The 22,559-nt window shown below is 35.5% G+C and overlaps 1 long non-coding RNA gene and 1 other non-coding gene across 2 annotated transcripts in view; both read left to right on the top strand.

The window, feature by feature from the left end:
* LOC145504124 (uncharacterized) overlaps positions 1-22,559 on the top strand; it is a 382,163-nt gene that overhangs the window by 182,780 nt on the left and 176,824 nt on the right. The gene's annotated exons all lie outside the window — the stretch shown is intronic.
* Positions 11,761-11,867, top strand: LOC145521531 (U6 spliceosomal RNA). Its single transcript, XR_014065451.1, has one exon. It is a non-coding gene; the product is annotated as a U6 spliceosomal RNA (small nuclear RNA).

Raw genomic sequence — 22,559 nt, 5'->3', positions numbered from 1 at the left:
ACTTGCCACGAAGCCAGGACTCCAGAGGCTGAGTCTAGTCCTGCTTTGGTCACTAAACAGCTGTGTGACCTTAAGGTAGTCCCTTAAAATGTTGAACATACTAAGTATCAGATATATTGCTTTACCTGTGGCATACGTTCAACAGTCAGTTCTTTTTTTTTTTTAATTAGTTTATTTATCTATTTTTTAACTTTACAATATTGTATTTGTTTTGCCATACATTGATGTGAATCCACCATGGGTGTACATGTGTTCCCCTTCCAGAACTCCCCTCCTACCTCCCTCCCCATCCCATCCCTCCGGGTCATCCCGGTGCTCCAGCCCTGAGCACCCTGTATCACGCATCGAACCTGGACTGGCGATTCGTTTCGCATATGATAATTTACAATAGTCAATTCTAAAAGCTCTGGCTCCAAAGCCTCTGGTTCTGCTGTATTATGTCCTCTGGATCTGCTATGTTATGTGTTACACGAATACATAGCCAGTGAAATTTAGCAAATTGAAGGGCAATTTGGGAGAATTTTGAAAACTAATAAACTATTAAGCTAGTCATTAGGTAATTGCATATTACTCTAGAATGGGATGGGCTTCCCAGGTGGTGCTAGTGGTATAGAATCTGAAATGCAGGGGACATAAGAGACACAGTTTCAATCCTTGCTTTGGGAAGATCCCCTGGATAAGGGAATGGCAACCCACTGCAGTATTCCTGCCTGGATAATCCTATGGACAGAGGAGCCTGGCGGGATGCAGTCCATGGCGAAAAGAGTCGGACGTGACTGAAGTGACTTAGCACGTACACATGCTAGAATGGGAAATTCAAAAGAGCTGTATGTTTTCTATATTTTTAAGTCTTAAGTTTTCTTTACCTTCAATATTTAATTTATTAGGCTTATAATGCTTGTAATGTTGACCTTTCTCAGCATTGGCCATATTTCCAAGCTATTCGAGAATGAAAAAAAAAGGATGATTGTCTTCTGTATGTTCTTCCCTTTCCGGGAGATCTTAGATTTGGGGGGAAAGTATAAGATATAATCACTTTTTTTTCTTAAGGCCTCAAACTCAGATAATTATAGAATTAGAGGAAACAACAGGTATCTGGCTATTTAGAATTATTTTTGTTTTAAATTGAACACTGGTAATGCCAAAAAAAACCAAGTTAAGGTAATTTTAATTTATTTTTTCTTGTGATGTAACTTTTATGCAGGAGAAAATTGGAATTGACTTGTTCATGAAGATAGAATTGTAATCTACTCTTTGTCAAAATAATAAAGAAGTCCAGGTCTTTTCCATGCAAGTGTGGACTTGCCTTTTGTATAGTGGGAAAATAAATTGGAACCAGAAGGAATCTATGTTTAAGAAGAGCTTCAAGGGAATTCCCTGGTGGTCCAGTGGTTAAGTCTCTGTGCTTTCACTACATGGGTTTGATCCCTCATCAGGGAACTATGATCCCACAAGCTGTGCAGCATGGCAAAAATAAAGAGCTTTTATGGTACGTCCATTCAGTTGCCATGTCACATGAACTAAACAGGTGGGTTTGGGATGTTCAGAAAACAAACAAAACAAAATAATCACAAACAAAAGTATAAAGAAAAGAATATGTCTGAACATTAGATGCTTTCAGCCTTAATCTTGCCAGTGGGTCTTGTAGGTTTCCCTGGTGGCTCAGATGGTGAAGAATCTGCCTGCATTGTAGGAGACCAGATTCTATTCCTGGGTTGGGAAAATCCCCTGGAGAAGGGTATGGCTACCCACTCAAGTATTTTTGCCTGGAGAATTCCATGGACAGAGGAGCCTGGTGGGCTATAGTCTGTGGGGTTGCAGAGGTGGACACGACTGAGCGACTAACACTTTCACACTTTCAACCACGGGTCTTGTAAAATTGCAAGCTACATAATATTTGTGCTGTAAACAATCATAATATTTGCACCTATGCTCCTTTGTTTACTAAATATATGACAACAATGGAACTCAATTAAAAACAGATTAATCACACAGGTACCAAAGGAATGTGTAACTGATTAAGTTTGGTAAATCCAGCTTTGCTAAATCCACCTAGGCTTTTTCCTTATGTGGTGTAGCATTTTGACTTCTGCTGTGAGATATAGATGGCCATAGATTTTAGGAAAAATGATAATTAATCATGTAGCAAATGAACCATATTCCAGGTGTTCAAATATGGTGCATGTGGGTTGGTGAAATGGTAAATTACTTTAGCCTCACAATCAAAATACCTACTGTTCATTTGTCTGTTTTGTTGTTATTTTTCTTTCATTTCCTGCAGGAACCATTATTTAAGGCTACAATCAAATTTTTTTGAAATACAGCTATTACTTTTGGGTAGATGCTACTCTTAGAAGGGAAAATATCAAAAGATGTTTCCATTTCTGACTCTGATTATGGTGAAAATGATAGGCATTTCAGGGAGCTTGGTAAATTTATCTGGCATTAACTTGTTAACTAGACTAACTAGATTTGCTATTATTCTTGGAATGAGAACTTTGTACATATTTTCTGCGTATTTTGTCTTTTATTTCACCTACTGATAGTTTATAAATTTATGAACAAATTTTGACTTGAAGTGAAAATTCAGCAAAGTTGAAATTGGGCATTGTCATTGAGAAAGGATGGAGATCTTTATGAGAAACACTGTAACAAGAGTAAGAAAACTTTTCTTTGTAGACTTATAGGAAACATATTTTAATGACTCATGTGCTAAAAAATATCTTATTAATAATTTTTTTAAAAGAAAAAAATTAAAATGTTCCATTTAGTCACTTTTAGAAGTCAGACCAGCAAAGGGAGAATTTTGGGAGAGTTAGATGGTGGGAAGAAGATGGAAGGAATCTGGAGGGTCAGAGTGACATTGCCCTTCACCACTGCTCTTTGATAATGCTATCTAAGAATCCCTTTTTTGCTAAGTAATATAGGTTCTTATTTTAAGTTTAAAGTGCTTTGAAGAAAAAAAAATTCCCAAAGGAATTCTGAAAGTTTCTCCTATCCATAATGAAATGGCTAAAGATTTAAAATTTTACTTTGAAAGAAAGTGATGGTCCTTTTCCATACTTTCATGGGGTCACAAAGAGTGAGCACACACGATTGAGCGCGCGCACACACACACATACACACACACACACACACACACACACGCAAATGTATTGATTACTTTAGCATATATTCATTGGGCTGGTCACCAGACAAGGAACCAAAGATCCAGTAATTAAGTAGACATATAGTTTGCTCTTAGGAAGCTTAAAGGAGTAGGCGATGCAGCAACAATCTGGGGATTTCTTGCTATATGTTGAGAAATCTGTTTTCCTGTTTTAACCAGTGTTTCTCATCCTGCATCTAATCATGGTATATGTGGAAAATAATAATGTTTGTAATGCAGGTATATGTGGAAAATAATAATGTTTGCAATGCACACTGGGATAATCTTCAAGGAATTTATGATGGTAATAATAAAATACAGAGGTGTCTGGGAGAAAATCTGCATTTAATTTGCATAAAAATTAAATATTTAATTTGCAAAAAGATAGATAAAATGATTTGAAAAATTTTAGTAAGACTTCATAATTTTGATCTCTTCAAATTTTTGGTAATAATCACTAATGAGAAATTATTTGCATAAATAGTGGAGAATATTTTAAAAATGTATTTCTACCATTTATAAATTTATGCCAGTTGAAATGATCATCTAAGATTCTAAAAGCTTTTACATTTTCTTTCAGTGACAGATGTAGTGTTAAAATATCCTGTGATAATGTAAGTAGATGTTGAATCTAATCAGACTTTTTCTTATCAAGCATTTAAAATAATGAAACAGTAATCAATAAAAATGCATAGGTAGTTATCTGAGTCACCCTGCAACTAACTTGTACACTACTACAAGGGCATACAAGCAACATCAAAGAGAAGTATCCAGCAGAGGTAGAGGTTGGGGGCCACTGCTTGAAAGTATGTTTGCCAGCCTCCCTCTCAGTTTACCAGCCAGACCTTTGCAGCTATACTTTGGGCTATATGCTATGTTCCACGTTGGTGTTTTGCTTTTTTGTTGCTAAATCATGTCTGACTCTTTTTCAACCCCGTGGACTGTAGCCTGCCAGGCTCCTCTGTCCAGGGGGTTTCACAGGCAAGAATACTAGAGTGGGTTGCCATTTCCTTCTCCAGAGAATCTTCCTGACCCAGAGATTGAATCCACATTTCTTGCACTGGCAGGTGGGTTCAAACTCCTTCAGTAGCTCCTCGGGGTCCTTGTCCATGATAGGCAACAGTGTGCTGGCTACTGAAGTCGATGTTCACATAATGGTTGTATGTAGCATGTCATGGTACAACAGTGAATGACTGGATGTCACTCCTAGTTTCTACTGTCCACGGGGACTGGAGGGAATACCATCAGTCTTCACTCTACTTGAACAGAGCTTTGTGGAGCTCTGAAAAAAGCTGCTCATGTCTGGAGATGTTTGGTCCAGGAACTTTGACAACTCCAGACTCTTCTTAGAAGATCTAAGAGCTAGGGAGAGATACAGTTATAGCACACCTGTAACTCATCTGCAGCATATTGGATGGGTACTTGCAGCCAAATGCCCTCTTTATTGATATAGGAGGCAGTCTAAAAGGAACTGTTGCACCATGACTTGAAATTTGTGAAGCTATTTCTTTGATATTTTGGAATTATATGGAAACTTATGTTTTCACAAAATAAGAATGAAGATGTAGCAAGTTTTTTCAAAAATTTTAGATTCTCAGTGCATTAAGAACTCATGATTTTTGAAAAGAGACAGAATTGAATATCTTTGCGCTGTTTTTGAATTCAGTGCTTTTAATGTAAGTTAAGCAAACTGTTTTCTGTGCTAGCTAAGTTCTCATTATTTAGGCAGCTGTGCAATCCCTGTCCTTTTCCAGAGACAATCGCAAAGCATGTGTCATCTGATATCCACCCAAGGGAAACTGAAGAAGATATGAGTGACTTTCCCTCTGGATATGGGTTAGAGTGTTGCATTCAAGAATCTTTTTGCAGAAGATAGTGTATTAGGCTTCTCCAGAGAAACAGAATCAATAGGATGTATATACCTCTATCTCTATCATGTCTATCTCTACAGAGATATTTATTTTAAGGTATCAACTTCTGTTATTGCAGAGACCTGCAAGGTCAAAATCTACAAGACAGGGTAACAGACTGGATGCCCAGGGAACAGTTGATGTTGCAGTTCAGGTCCGAGTGCAGTCTGTTGATAGAATCACCTCTTCCTGAGAGGAGATCAGCCTTTCTATTAAGGCTTTTAATTGTTTGGATGAAGCCCACCACATTATGGAGGGTAATCTGCTTTACTGAAATTTTAGTGATTAAAATCATACTCATCTAAAAAATACTTTTCATAGAAACATCCAGACCTATTTGACCAAATATCTGGGTACTTTAGCCTAGCCAAGTTAACTCATAAACTTAGCCATTACGCTAGGCCATTTACTAACTTCTTCCTTTAGGTAGTTATAAGTTTGAGTGTCAGTGACACAGAGAAAGTCTAGGTTTAATCCAAACCTAAATAGTTTTCTCCTAAATATGAGCACCTAGATCTCACAGAAGAAACAAGCAGGGTTTTACTCTTCTCTCATCTCTTCCCTATATTGTTGTGGTAGATACTCCCCATATCTCAACCAGGAAGTCACTTCTGTAAAAATCTACAGACTTCTTAACAGAACATTTAATAATATGAGTTGACAGCTTTTCTAGAGCGGAGACAGTTGAAATACAATGGAATTCCATCTTTTAACTTAGCGGCTGGAAAGAGACAATTTGACCTTGTGATCACAATGTAATAATGGCTTATGGGGACACTATGCAATGATTTAACCTTGCTGGCTGAGCTCTGTAGTCTCTCAAAACTGGTGAACTTATGCATAATGTTGGAATTTGTTCGTGCCTTCTTGAAAATGCAATTACTTATCTAGTTAGTTGAGAAACATCCCTTTTTTCCTGTTAAATGAGTCAGGGTTGCCATTTGGGTATGCATTAAAACATTAGCTCTTAAAGTAGTAGGATGGCAGATGTCAACTGGGCAGAGTAAACGTAGGCAACATAAAATACTCACCGTATACCAAGCTCAGTCCCAAGTGAATGAATTGGGTAAGTGAATCCTCATGGGAGTGAATGCAACTATCTCCATTGTAAAAGAAATCTGAAGCAGAAAGAGGCTCTACATATCTCCTGGGGCCAAGTAACTAGTTAGTGACAAAGTCAGGACTTAGATCCAGGGAGCCTGGCTTTAGTGTTTGCTCCCAACTACAACACCATCCTGGGTGGTGAATGATAAAAGTAAGTTGCAGAGCACTCAGGCCAATCCTGGGTCATGGAGCCACATTAACAGACTGAACAGTGGTTGGCACTTTATTTTTCCCTCAGAGCAGAGTAGAGGGAGCAATTCCCTAGTAGGAATCTATTGATGATAATTGTACTGGAAATGTACACTGACCAATCGTAAGTAGAGACTTAGGTGATCGTTCTAATATAAAAAAGCACTTTTTTTTGTACTTTCATATGACATGAAAAAGACTGAAGTACAGAGAAGAGGTCAAAGAGACATGGGCAGGACAAGGAGACAAGGAAGACAGAATATACCAGAGACCCCACTTTTCATCACATTTGCTAAGAATTTTCACCAATTATTAGGAGCAAATAATTGGAAATTTACATCTCAACCTTACTCCATGTAAATTGTAGTTTTGGTATGTACATATAATTATGCTCAAGTTATCTATTAATTAGATATAATTATAAATAGACCTCAATACTGTAGGTTTAATGATTATTCAGTAATTCCCTTTATTTTCTGCATGAAGCCTGAATTAAAGGATTCTTTGAGTTATTATGCCTTGAGTTGCTCCTCTGGATGGGGAAGATGCTACCTTGAATATCATGGTCAAGATTCTGAAGGTGATTATGGTCGATCTGCCAAGCTTGCCCCTTTTTTATGATGATGCCTAAATGTGTTATCTGAAGTCCGTGTTCTTCACAGAAATTCACAATTGGCTTCCCCTGGATGAATGCAGTCAGTAGCCTCCCACAGTGTCTAGCTCCTGGACGTTGTGTCTTAACTCAGTTTGGGTAGAAATATATATTCAGAGACTCTTGAACAAACCACTGTTATCAGAAGTATGAGGAGGGAGGGCTGATTAGAATGAGGAGTAACAGCAAGAGCTGTTGAGCTGTTTGAATACTTTGGCAGAAAAGATTAAAAAAAGAATACTTATCTGCAAAACTGATTATGTGGATAGTCTTCAGAATGATCTAGAGGCTTTGGAGTGATCAGGCCATCACGAGCTTGGCTGTGGTTATAAGATGCTCACTCTTTTTTCATTCCTGGCTGAGGTTCAAAATTCAGAGAGGTGGCAGGTTAAGGCTCCGCACTGCTGTCAGCATCTTTGTAGGCATCTGAGAGGGCACGGGGCTTGCACAGGGCAGTGAATCAGGCACAGTCCCTCCTTTCCACACTAGGGTTCTGGGTGAAATGTTAGCAAGGCCGGCCTTGGGACAGCAGCAAGGGCCTGTGCCCAGGGAGTGCCTTGACTTCCACCTAGTGGCAACTGCAAATGGGTCACCACTCTTTCCTGGTGAGGGACCTTTCAGACTAATGGCCTCTCCAGATATGGAGCTGAGGGGCTTCTGAACTGTCTCCTTAAGCACAGGCTAATTCTGATTGCTTTAAAAAAATGTAATCTTGTTGAGTATACCTTCAGAGAGAAATTTTTGATTTTGTATATATATAGATTCAGAAGTATGAGATAATGATTAAATTTTCTCAACAGAGGGAAGATTAAAACAATAGTAAAGTTAATTTAAAGTAATCTTTAAAGTTAAAATTTCACGTTTTTCAGTAATTACAAAAAACTATGGCTAAATGCATCTCTCTGCTCTCAAAATTGCTATGTTATTTGATATAGAGCACCATAATACTAAACTCTAGATTAATTTGTTGCATTTTAAACCACTTGCATTCATGAGTTTGTTACTTCACCTAGAAAACTAAGAAAATTAAAATACTGATTTATGGGAACTCTTCCTTATTGCTGCATCTTTTCCCTTAAAGATCTGTATGTAAAATATACTCTCAGGCATAATTAATGACAGTTCAGGATATCTTTACGTTTTAGAAATTGTTGCCAACATTTTATCTTAAAAAAATCAGTCCTTTACTTCTTCTTTTGTTCATTACTTAGCAACAACTTTAATGTCCTCAAAGTTTGGCTTCTTTGATATGATTTGATTCTCTGATTCTGAGTATAATGTTCCAGTATGGCATTTAAAATACAATAAAGCTATTAATGTTTGATTAAACTTTGTATGTATTAAATTCCATTTAGTTGAGATCAATAAAATATTTTTCTATGGAGTAAAAGGATGATGTATTTATGATTTTAAATGTGTTAGGAATATAATAGTATAGAATTGTAAAATTAAATTAAAATTCTTAGGACACATGTGTCAATATGGTTCTTAAAGTATAGCTGCTGCTGCTGCTAAGTCGCATCAGTTGTGTCTGACTCTGTGCGACCCCATAGATGGCAGCCCACCAGGCTCCTTCATCCCTGGGATTCTCCAGGCAAGAAACTGGAGTGGGTTGCCATTTCCTCCTCCAGTGCATGAAAGGGAAAAGTGAAAGTGAAGTCGCTCAGTCATGTCTGACTCTTAAAGTATAGAGTAGGGCTTTAAAGTGATATTTTAAAGACAGGGACACATATCTGAGCATCAGTTTTGGGTCAGACAGATGGGCCTTGGGCAAAGAATGTGGCATCTTAGCTACAAGTTTCTTATTTGAAAAATTCACATAGTAAAATACATATAACTTTCATTTGGTGATAAACTTAGCCAATGTTTGTAAAGCACCTTGTATAATGCTACAAACAGTCAGCATCCCAAAAGTGTGATCGCCTTTATTATAATGATAATGATATGTGATAATTTACTTCTCAGATAACCAATAACTCTGAGTTCTACATTGAAGAAGAACATATTGGCTGTAACTGACAGTGTAATAAACTTTTAATGTTTTTATAAATATTTTTAGAATTGCATTAAAATTGGTATTTCTTATATCTACAAAAATATAACTAAATAAATACTCCTATGTGATTATATTTTTGTTGACAAAGAGAATGACTACTTTTCTGATTTATTTTATACTTTTCACTTTCTGCTTCTTTAGATTTTTGTTCATTAGAAATATGGTTTTTCTCAAGAGAAACAGAATTATCTATGATATGCATGGGCTAAATTCCATTGTTTTATTCTGATCAGTTATAGATATTGTCAATTAAATACTAGTGCTTAAAATTAAGTAATTAAAAAATCACAATGGACTAAATTATGAGCCTATGTGGTATACAGGCTTCCCTGATAGCTCAGTTGATAAAGAATCTGCCTGCAATGCAGGAGACCCTGGTTCGATTCTTGGGTTGGGAAGATCCCCTGGAGAAGGGGTAGGCTACCCACTCTAGTATTCTTGGGCTTCCCTTGTGGCTCAGCTAGTAAGGAATCTGCCTGCAATGAGGGAGACCTGGATTTGATCCCTGGCTTGGGAAGATGCCCTGAAGAAAGGAAAGGCTACCCATTCCAGTATTATGGCCTGGAGAATTCAGTCCATGGGCTCACAAAGAGTCAGACACGACTGAGCAAATTTCACTTTCATGTGGTATACACAAATAATTTATTGTTTCATCATTAATTGAGGAAAAATTATTTACATACCCTAGTTTTAAAATTCAATGATTACATTAAATTTTGGTCTTCCTTGGTGGCACAGACAATAAAGAATCCTCCTGCCAATGCAGGAGACCTCGGTTTGATCCCTGGGTTGGGAGGATCCCTTGAAGAAGGGAATGGCTACCCACTCCAGTATTCCTGCCTGTAGAATCCTATGGACAGAAGAGCCTGGCGGGCTCCAGTTCATGGGGTCACAAATATATTTAATGAACTACATTCAACTTCAGCTCTTCGTTGAGAGATGATTCATTATGAATCATCATTTCCTCTGAGCCTTATTTTTTTCCTTCTTTTTATTGTCTTGTGCTTTTTACAGTCTCAGCTTTTTTGAAACGTCTAGAGTATTGAACCTGACCAAACAGACTTAGACTTGAACTTAAGCTCAAGCAGGACCCATGCATTTGAAAAGGATTCTGGCTATTGATGAATGAGTTTCAGTCGACCAATGCAGAAATCATGGCGACTTGGGTCTACTTGCTCAAAAAATGTGTTTCTACAGTGTCAGACTATGTCAAAGATAATATTTGCTCATTCTCTGTTTTAGTCTTTACCTTCCTCATTTAGCAGCAGAGCCTGCATTCAGGTTGCAGAGTTGGTAGTTCAGCTGGCTCTGCCTCAGCAGAGAGTGAGCTCTTGAGCTGCTCCCTTCATGCCCTGCCTTCCTCCTTCCTGGTTCATGACTGTAAAGTCCGCCCATGGAGTGCCTACACTGCTGGAAGTGGAGGCCCAGAAATCTGTTTATTTCACAAATAACAGAAGGTAATGAGATTCTTTCTGCTGTTTAACTTTGCATGCTCAGTTACTTCAGGCGTGTCTGACTCTGCAACCCTATGGACTGTAGCTTGCCAGGCTCCTCTGTCCATGGGATTCTCCAGGCAAGAATACTGGAGTGGGTTGCTGTTTCCTCCTCCAGGGGATCTTCCAGACTCAGGGATCTAACCTGTGTCTCTTATGTCTCCTGCGTGGCAGGCGTATTCTTTACCACTGAGCCACTGGGAAGATAGCTATTTAACTTTGGGTCCACATGATACTAGCTTCTTCAGTGACTTTAAGATCAGGCAGTGAATTATCATCAACTACATCTTAAAGAGGCTATAGAGACAGAGATTGGTTTTAATGACAACGTTAGAGGTGTGGTTGGATTAAATTATCTTTAGTTGTCTTTCCAAACCTGAGATTCTATGATTCTTTTTGACCTTGTGTCAGATTTGTCCTGAATTGCTGGGGCCTTGAGCAGCTGTTGTCTTCACATTTTAAAAGTTTTACACACTTTCCCTGCCTTGTAATAGTCATTCCATAATTACCCGCTTGAGGAGAGTATGTAATATTTCATGCCCGATATGATTCTTGTCTAATGGGTGTTTTACTTAAGCAATCTCTATATGGAAATATCTTCATGGAAGCCATTATAATATGTTCATAAAACTTCTTTTAAATTTGAATGGTCAAAGTTTATGGCAAGCCTGGATCTGCAGGCTTAACTGTATGAATATTTGTGATTGATTGTCTAAGTTGCTCTGTGTTGCTCTCTTTGGTATGAAGAGTGGTGCTGCTTTTCTTTAGTACTCCAATTCTAGGGGTTGCTCGGCTTAACAAATAAATATGGTAATTTGCAGACATGTGAGATTTGAAAGCAGGTCTGTCTGGGTTGTGTCTCATTTCTTGAGATAAGAAGTCAAATGACTTGCATAGGGTTTAAAGATTAAAAAGTCAGGATTTAGAGCTGTATTGGATTCATTTGCTCCATGTAATTCCTTCCAGGTTCTTTTTAAATGTTCTCTATCTCTGACTTTAGTAAGAGTAGGGAAAGGGGAAATGGAAAAAGAAATGAATATTATTTACCAGGGGAAAAAGGAGTCTCTTGCTTAAGTCATCTCTGTTCGGCTTCAATCAATCATAAGCTTGTAAATGTTGTATTTAATAACTTAAACTCTAAGAAGGAATTTGAGAAGCTGGAAGATAAAAAAATGTAGTAATATAGTTGCTTCTAAAATTAGAAAGTGGTGCTCGCTTCGGCAGCACATATACTAAAATTGGAACGATACAGAGAAGATTAGCATGGCCCCTGCGCAAGGATGACACGCAAATTCGTGAAGCGTTCCATATTTTTTTAAAGAAAAAGAAAAAAAAAATAAAATTAGAAAGTGAAATTTAAAGACTTACTTTTCTTTTAGCCTTGTTTGTTTAGGATTAACCTCAGGGAGCTAATCTAATGTTCTCCCATTGGTCTTTATATGCATAGATGTATTTGAGCAGTAAACTGATCTATGAAGAAATAGTCCGTGTGAAGGAAAATTGAAAAATTTTGTGTCTTAATGAATTTACTCAATCTGATATTTTCCATGCTAACACAGAACAAATTCGAAGAAGATAGTGAGAAATGGAAGAACTATGATGGCAAAGTGTGAGTGAGACGTCCTTATAACTGAGCTCAGTGTATTGTGAGCGGCCTGAAGATGGAGCCGTTTGCAAAGTTTTCATTTAGAGTGTGAAACCAGCACCTGGATATATGTGCTTTTTAACAGCTTTTAAAAATGTACTACTCCAAGATTTTGTTTCATAATCTATTTGAAATCTAAACTTAGGCACTGTGTTTTTAACTGCCAAATAATGAAGGAAAAATTTCACAAAAACAATGTCTTTTTTTGTGTGTGTGTGGTCATTTTGAAATGGTAGCCTAATTTATATCTTAAAAGAACCTCTTTAGCAGTTATTATTTTGTGCTCCTCTAACTTTTCCATGGCCTTATATTCAGTCATAGTAATTATAGTTCGTTACGTAATCTTCATGGTGGACATTTTCCACTAACTGTGCTTGGATATCTCTGTTTTCATGGCTATTGTGTTTACCTTTCCTACTTATTTTTCATATAGATATGAGATAATATAGACAGGGAAAAAAAACATATATTTCAACTATATATATTAGCAATGTCTTAGAGCTGTTTTGTGGTCCAAATAAAACATTTACTCTGGCAACCTGCTGTCTAGTTTTATTTTTAAAATGAATGAAAGTCCATGTCCTTTCTCTCTCACTTGTTTACTGAAAGGGATTTACTGTTACGAATTTTTCTTAGTTGTTAAATCTTTTTGATGTTTTATATTTGTCTATTTTTTGCACACTTATATATGTATGATTTAGAAACCTAGAGTCATTTTAGAAATGGAGATTTGTAACTATGTAAGATTTTAGGATGGATAGGAATACACTGACTTTTAAAAAATCTCGCCTATTTAGGATTCAGTGTGAACTTTATGGAAAAAAAAAGTTGTTATGAACATTTTCTCCGTCTTCTTTGTGTTTCAGTCAAGGTACACTCTGAGCATTGCTTGAGATAATTAATTATAATCATATCTTTGAGCAAAGCAGTATTCTTTAATTCTAAAATTTTAGGTTACAAAGTCAGTCACTCTAAACTCCAGGTGAGACACTCTCCAATGTGAGTACAACATATCCTGTCATATCATTTCTTAATTCCTTGTTATGTAATGGTTTAATTAAGATGTTTAGTCAAGCTTCAGAGGTGACATGGTAAGAATTAATCTTGTAAAACTTTCTGAACAAGCTCCTTGCTCCTTTTTAAAAAGTTTAAATTATAAAGAGCACTGCATAAATACTGGAAAACACCATCTTTACTTATGAAACGGAATTTCCTCTTTAATTATGAAACTGAAATGTTAAAGCTTACTGTCTCAAAAGAGAAAAAAAATCAAAAGAGAAAAAATATACAAATCTCAGGGGGCATATTTTGATATAGTTGATAATCATTACTTTGGTATATTTATGTTTTTAAATATATATATTCTATATATACAAATATATACACATACATAGGTATACATATATTAAGATGACATTTGGTCAGAATATTGGAATGACTTTTCAAAAAGTTGAAGAACAGTCAAATATCAGATAACAGATTAATGAAAAAATATATAAATATTGCCCCATGAATAGTAGTATCTAATCTGTTTTTCCTTTTTAAAAATAAATGAAAAACAAATGATTGTAGGTTGTACAATGAGTATTTTTAAATGTGAAAATTTCCCAATTTGATAAATATTTTTAAATGGCTATTTAAAAACATTATAGTAATTATTCATCCTTTGCTACTATAGAAACATCGGCAGATTTAATAGCTTTTCTTTGCATTGAGCTGACTCTTCAGGGAAAATCAACTCAGCACACTTTCTTGACAAAGGTGTAGATGAACCAGACATTGATGATCTTGGTTATACTAGTGCTTTACTTACTGCGTCAAACTGGTATTAGCATTTTAACTCTAGATTGAATCCATTTGCTTTAATTTGAAGGGTGAAGGGCATTACCTCTCTGAAGTAAGGCCTCTTCCTGAACCTAGGAAACCTTCCCGAACTTTCAATCTCTCCCCATCCCTACTCATTCTTGGCCAGGCACCCCTCAATGGTTGCCACAGTATCCTGTACTTAACTCTTCCATAAGTGTCAGTTTGAAAGTCTTTTTATTGGTAATTTGGCTTTTGACACTTAAAATGCAAAGTTATTTTCTTCCATAGTACTTCACATTTATTTGATACTCTACTTAGAATCTATTTAAAAATCATATCTGCTTTTAAAAGTTAATAGCTTATTGTTCTATTAATTTGTCAATGTGATATTGTCATGAATAGTTATTTTTATATGAGATTTAGGGAGATATAATGATTGGTATTGCAATAGTAGTTTATGAATAAATGGAAGTAAATTATAAAACTGCTTGGTTTCAGTGTTGTGGATTGTTTTTTCGGCACTGTGATGAAATCACCTGAAATCTGTTAAAATCGACTTGGAGCCCATGAAATTCAAAAGACAGATGAATCATTAAATCCTTTTATGGCATGATGGAGCAAGGACAATCTTTCATGGTGTCAGTGATTGAAATCTCAGCCCAGAAGTCTTCTCAGTCATTTGGTCTCTTCATTTACTCCTATCTTTGTACAGGAGGCCCTTGGGATTTAGGTTTAATTATCACCAGTTTTAACAAGATCCTAAAATGCCACAGAAAAATGCCCCAACCATTGCTAACTTGATTTTCTTTAACTTAGTCACTTATTTGCATGTTTAAGAGATTATCCAAGGAAACTACAAAGGTGTTTTTAACCCACTCTTTCATAATCTGCTATTCAAGAGCGCTATGAATATCTTAAGTTACTTCCTTTACCACCTTGTCACATCCTCTTCCAAATCTTTTTTGTCTTGGGTTCTGCGGTCAATTATCCTGTTTGAAACTGATGAATAAAAACTATTCATAGATCTCTCAGTAGCCCAACTAATTAAGAGTCTCTTTGCATATTTCCAATGATGAAAAATTTGACTGAGTAGAATCATATTTAGTTGAAATTTTTGAATGAATAATATTTAGTTGAATAAATTATATATATATAAATATATATGTCCAGACAGCTGTGATGTCTTTGAACACTGTAATATTTTCTCTTATAATATTAAAAACAAAGTTATTATTTTATTTTGGTATGCTTTAAGATAAAGTGTGAGGAAGCATCATTAGGAAAACATGAGTTACAAAAATACAAAGTGAAAAAGCTTGACTTAAGCATTGCTATGAAGAAAAACTATTTGCAGCAAATAGTGGACTATAATTAGAATTTAAGTGAGTACTCTTGTTACTAAAATGAGCTGTACACAGTTTTACATGAAAACAGGGTTGGGTTTTTAAAGTAATCCAAATCAGAGTTAATTCATAGTGGATTATGGCCAGCCCAGAAAAAAAAAAAAAAAGGCACAAACTAATTAAACAAAACAAAAACAATGAGATCATATAACTATTTGGGTTCTTTATTTTGAATGTCAGAGTGTGAGGAGAGGCAGCTTTGTAAGAGGTGCATGGTGATGTTGATGGTAACTTGAGGCATTTTGGATCTTGATGGCATGTTTTAGAAATCTAAATTCTGTAACTTAAGATGTTTTCTCCTGTGGCAATGTGTCATTAGCTCAGCAACACTTTTCAATAAGAATTAGAGTCCTCTTCACGACCAATAAATAAAAGAAAACCTAAAATAAAATGCAAAATTGATTTTCTTAGGAGAATAAAGGAGTGGGAAGGGAGAAGTAAGGTGAATATTAAAGTACCTAAATATTTTCCTTAAAGAATACATATGTATGCTGTGCTGTGCTCACCCACTTAGTTGTGTCTGATTCTTTGTGACCCCATGGACTGTAGCCCGCCAGGCTTTTCTGTCCATGGAATTTTCTAGGAAGAATACTGGAGCAGGTTGCCATTTCCTTCTCCAGGGGATCTTCCCGACCGAGGGATTGAACCCATGTCTCTCGTGTCTCCTGCACTGGCAGACAGATTCTTTACCACTGTGCCATCTGGAAAGCCCATATATATGTATACACAATACATACTATTAAAAAAATATATATATAATATATTGGCAATCCAGCTATCAACAACTTAAAATGCATATTTTATTCCTCAGTAGTATATTTTTACATTTATTTGATATTCCATTTAGAATCTGAATCCATACAATATGTAGCCTTTTCATATTTTCTTTCACATTATAGAAGAGAAATTTCATATTCTTAAACACGCATTTAAGGTTTGTCCATATCTTTTTTTTTAAATCCATTCACCCACTAAAACAACGTTGTCTTGGTTGCTTCCAAGTTTTGGCAATTATGGGTTATATTCTACTATATATATATACTATATATATAGTATATATCCTATGTACTATATATATATTCTACTGTAAATATACTCATGCACAGGATAGTTTTTGTGTGTCTGTAGATGCAAGTTTTCAACTTCTTTGGGTAAATACCAAAAATGTGATTAATGAATCATATTGTATGAGTATGGTTAGTTTCACAAGAAACTGCCAAACTGTTTTCCAAAGTGGCTGTACCATTTTGTAGTTCCACCAGTAATGAATTAGACTTTCTGTTGTTCGACATCCTTACCAACATTTGGTATTGTCATTGTTTCTGATCTTGACCATTCTAATAGGTTTGTAGTGGTATCTTGTTGTTTTAATCTGCATTTTCCTGGGAATCCCTTGGCAGTCTAGTGATTAGGACTCTGTACTCCCACTGCAAGAGGGCACAGGATCGATCGCTGGTCAGCGAACTAAGATCTCCCAAACTGAGCAGCCAAAAAAAAAAAATTTACATTTTCCTGATGACATAAGATGTGGAGCATCTTTTTATCCAAATTCTTAACTTCTCCAGCAAAAGAAATAAACTACCAAGTAGTTCAGAGAGAGTTAGTTTATACCAATTGCTTATTCATTCACTAACTTCTTACAGAAATTAACAACTAGCTATATGTAATAAGCATTCTAAAAACAGGTATCTCTTTGAAGTGAGTCACAGAATATTTATTTTTATTTTGGTTGTTATGTATTCTGAAATGATAATGGATATAATAAAAAGTTCTTAGATATCTAAATATTATTTTTCATATGCTGAAAGCTATTTATGTAAAGCTATCTATACAAAGCATTAGAATTTGACATTCTATTTTATACTTTACATATATAGATACATAATAAAATAATATCAATTTAGAAGTTCTAGGGACTTCAGTCTGTCTTTTCAGAAGAGCTCTTTTTCAACTCAGATAGAAAGCACAGCATTTCAAAGAAAGATAATCTATTCTATTCTTCCTCAGCACTAATTATTAAAACTATTATTATATTATTATTAATCCAGCTTGCCAGATCTCTGGCCAGGGATTGAACCTAAGCCCTCCACAATGAAAGTGCCAAGTTGTAGCCACTGGAATGATGCAGAATTCTCATAAAAAATTATTTTTGTATTGAGTTATATTTTGTTTCACAGTATCTTATATGCTCTTGGTTACATGGAATCATCCAATTCCTCTTCCATAAGGTTGGAAGATAGTTAAAGAGTGATCATGCCCCCCTTTGTCTTTCCCTGTGATTCCTTTAATAATGCATGAATGATTATTAATAATTTATAGATTAATTTCAATACCATCTTTTCCTCTTCTCCTAATTGACTCCACTTTGTCAAAATTTCTTATAATACATGCTCTGATGAGTACAGAACAAGGCAGGACTACTAGTCCCTTATCTGTACCAATAAAAATCAAAGATTGCATCAGAATTTGACATTACTTCACCCTTCTGTGTCATAGTAAATCTTTTAATACAAGTTGTTTAAGATTGTTTTTTGATTGGTTGTTCTAATCCTGGACTTTAAAAACTGATGTGTGAAACCTAAATAATGGGCTTTACACTCATTAATCAATAAATGTTTATTGAGCACCTATTGAATGTTATATTCTACATAATGTTCTGAGGACATAATTCTGAATAAACTGTCCCTGCTCTCATAGAGGTTAGATTCTCAGAGGGTGAGCTTGGAAATAGGCTATGTTCAAAGATTAGAAGTGAAGTGGGGAACCCTCCATTTATTCTTTATTTTAAATGATTATTTAAAAAATCATCAATCTAAATAGTTAGATATTTATTATTTTTTATCCCTTGTTCATTTATTTGTGTGGTAACGAGAGTTTGAAGACTATAGAAAGACTAAACTAGGGGGATGATGGTCAGACAAAATCCTTTGTGGAAGAAAAATAATATTTGACTAAAAAATCTGGAAATATTTTTTTTCCTTGCATTAAGATGTCCTCCAAAAAGGGAAAAAAAATATAAGGAATCAAAAAAATATTTGATTCTATTATATATGTTTACAAAGTCACTGAAGGGATTTACTGGGTATTTATTTGTTCATAGATTTTAAAAATACAAAGAAAAAATGTATCCAAATAAATCTGAATAATATTAACTGGCCAGTTATATCAAATTGATGAGCATCATAAGCCACTGGAATTTATGATAAGGTCCCAATTTTTGCATAAAGTTTTAAAATTCCTTTGATTCTGTGTATAATTGGTAATACTTGATTTGTTTTGGAGATTAATACACTGAAAAAAGATACAATTTTATGATTTTGCAAAAAAGATACTAGCCCCATTGCTCTTTGCAAATATTTTTTAAAGATAATGCACAGCCACTAATTATTCTGTGTATGATTGAAATATAGAAGCAAGTAAGTATAGTTACGGTGACTATATCCTAGAATTGCTGGAATTATCCTGGTTTACACCTGTTGTAGATCTATTAATGCCTGTTAATTATTTTATCACACCTTTTCACTCTTAACAGTGTCCTAGTTTGTATAGAAATGTATCTTTACTTTATTAACAGATTTAAGGGCTTACTTTTGTCTAGACAATAAATTTTTTTAAAAAAATAATTTTTTCCATTCAAAAAATTAAACCTAACTTAAAACACTTTGAAAAAGTGACCAAATCCATAGAATCTGCATATAATTTTTCAGAGTTGACTCCTGACTTTAGAGTAGTTATTTGATTCCTGGGACAATATGAAGATTTCATCTTTAATTCTTTAAGCCCTAATATTCTATTTCAATTTGTTATGCTTTGTAAAGCTTTGAAGGACCACTTTAGAGTTTCTAAATATAGATTTAGGAATAGTACTACTATTAATAGTAATCAACATTTTAATTAGTGTATAGCACAAGCCAGACACTGTTCTTAGAATTTTTAATGTATTTTTCATTAATTCTTCAAAGCAACACAATGAGGGAGTAGTATTACTATTCCTATTTTACAGTCACGGAGAATGAAGCTTTGAGTGATTTGTGTCCTTTCTGTTTCTACTTTGCTGAAGAATTAAATAGACATATTCTAAATCAGCCAGGTAAAATAGGTACATCTTAACTCACTCCAGTATTCTTGCTTGGAAAATCCCATGGATGGAGGAGCCTGGTAGGCTGCAGTCCATGCAGTCGCGAAAAGTCGGACACGACTTCACTTTAACTTTCACTTTTCACTTTCATGCATTGGAGAAGGAAATGGCAACCCACTCCAGTATTCTTGCCTGGAGAATCCCAGGGATGGGGGAGCCTGGTGGGCCACCGTCTAAGGGGTCGCACAGAGCCGGACACGCCTGAAGCGACTTAGCGGTGGTGGCGGCAGCGGCAGCTTTTTTACCAGTGAATATATAATATTAATATTTTCTTTCTAACTCTCATTAAATGTTTAGTAATTACTAAGATACTACCTTGTTATACTGGGAAGATTATGCACAAAAAGATGTACTCTTTGCATTCCTGGAGATACTCTAAATTTTACTCTAGAGTCAAACCATTCCATTGGCATAAATACTTGATATAATAATATTGCTTTAGAGCATTAAAAATGTGCTTTTTCTGAGTTAGGTTCTGGGTTATTCCTTGAGTTTGCATTTTTTTTTAAATTTAAACTTTTTATTTTGTATTGGGATATGGCCAATTAATAATATTGTGATAGTTTCATTTGAACAGTGAAGGGACTCAGGCATACATATACATGAACCCATTCTTCCCCAAACTCCCCTCCTGTCCAGGCTGCCACATAACAGTGATCAGAGTTCCATGTGCTATACAGTAGGTCCTTGTTGGTTATCCATTTAAAATATAGCAGTGTGTACATGTCCATCTCAAACTCCCTAACTATCCCTTCCCCCAGTCCTTCCCCTCCCTGGCAACCATAAGTTTGTTCTCTAAGTCTGTGAGTGTTCCCTGAGTTTGCATTTAAGTGAATTATGAGAAGGTGCTACATTTTGGTGGTGTTGTTCATTTGTTTGTTCATCTTTAAAACTACTCTTTCTCTTACTGTCCACCAGAGGAGGTGCCAAATTTCTTCTGAATTGTTAGTATGGCTTTTATGTTATGGGCATTGTGAATTTTGCTTCTGATTGTGTTTCTTTCTTTGGCTCCCAAAAAATCAGAACCAAATTTATGATTCATTTTTTGTATTAGACAAAAGTTTCAGTGCACATTTCTTGGGCTCACTTTAACTCTGGTTTCCTTTCTAGCAAACACATGAATCTAGAGTCAGGTCACCTGGGTTCATATCCAGATCTCAACTGCTCCTTAGTTTTGGAGTTTTGAGCAAGTTAATTGTAACAAGTGAAGATACCAATAGGTTAACCTCATGAGGTCACTGAGAAATAAATGAGATAGTGCATGTGAAAAGGTATCTGACATGTAATATAGTGTGTATATATGTCTGTGTATATTATTATGCCATTACATTGCTCAAATATTTGTGAATCTACTCAAATCTTTTTTATATTGAAGTTTAAATAAATATTAAAATACCTGTTTCTCTGTATTATAGCACAAAACATATAAAAAATATTGTTATCAAAGGGAAGTATTCCCAAAGTGCATGATAGACTGAATATACAGTCACAAATAGATTGTAGTTTATTATATATTTAGTTTATTTTGTTAATTTTCATAAAACATATGTAGATTTAGGCAAAAGCCAGAGAACTTGTGTAAATGAATAGCTTTGAATGCTGTGTAATCAATACTCTACAAACTCAAAAGAAACTGATTAAATAAATGTAAATTTCTGATTCTGCTAGGATAGAAAGGTAATCTATTAAATAGGTAATATGAATCTTATAAAAGGAAAACATACAAAAAGTATGAAATTTTGCAGATACTTGACCTTTTCAAGGAAATGAAAGTATTTTCTGTTTTGTTGTGTGGGAGGAAGCATTTGAGTTTCAACCACAAAAGCATGTCCAGGCAATTGAGTATATGCAGGGGTGGTTGGCCAGGCCCCATTTCTGCAACATGTTAATGAAAGATGGGTTAATTAGGTTAAAACTCTGGCTTATGGGAAAAACAAAACAAAACATTGAGGATAGCTAGTTCTTGTGGGGACATTTCATTTAACATTCCTCTTATTTCTTCAAAGTTTGACCAAGCTATACAATAAGAAAATATTTTCAGTTGAAACCTGAAACTAGCTTTAAATTACAGGGCATAAAATTTGTTTTCATTTTCACTTTCTCTGAGTTTTATTATTAATACCATTTGTATTATGCTTGCAGATAGTTTTGTCTGGTTTTTAGATTGTTAACATTTATTCTTGCCTATATTATTTTCACTTGGCTCTCCATCAGTTCAGTCCAGTCGCTCAGTCGTGTCCGACTCTTTGCGACCCCATGAATCGCAGCATGCCAGGCTTCTCTGTCCATCACCAACTCCCGGAGTCTACCCAAACCCATGTCCATCGAGTTGGTGATGCCATCCAACCATCTTATCCTCTGTCGTCCCCTTCTCCTCCTGCCCCCAATCCTACCCAGCATTAGGGTCTTTTCCAATGAGTCAACTCTTCACACGAGGTGGCCAAAGTATTGGAGTTTCAGCTTCAACATCAGTCCTTCCAATGAACACCCAGGACTGATCTCTTTTAGGATGGATTGATTGGATCTCCTTGCAGTCCAAGGGACTCTCAAGAGTCTTCTCCAACACCGCAGCTCAAAAGCATCAATTCTGTGGCGCTCAGCTTTCTTCACCGTCCAACTCTCACATCCATACATGACCACTGGAAAAACCATAGCCTTGAGTAGACGGACTTTTGTTGGCAAAGTAATGTCTCTGCTTTTAAATATGCTATCTAGGTTGGTCATAACCTTCCTTCCAAGGAGTAAGCGTCTTTTAATTTCATGGCTGCAATCACCATCAGCAGTGATTTTGGAGCCAAAAAAAATAAAGTCTGATGCTGATACCAGAATTTTAGTGGTCAGCCTCACTATTTTGAATACTGTCCTGTTTTGGACTATAGGACATGTCAGTAGGAAGGTTTGATGGAAGAAATTTTAAGTGTGAAATCCTTCAAAGTGAGGTCTTCAATTTACTGAAGTGTAGAAAGACCAAGTTGTATAAAAAGTGCTTGAGGGTCAGTTGCTGCAGGGCATGGG

Source organism: Giraffa tippelskirchi, chromosome 1 (assembly GCF_054371585.1).
Source record: "Giraffa tippelskirchi isolate mGirTip1 chromosome 1, T2T-mGirTip1v1.2.pri, whole genome shotgun sequence".
NCBI classification, from domain to species: Eukaryota; Metazoa; Chordata; class Mammalia; order Artiodactyla; family Giraffidae; genus Giraffa; species Giraffa tippelskirchi.
Note: the sequence above shows the minus strand (reverse complement) of the source record. Positions and strands in the feature narration are given on the sequence as shown.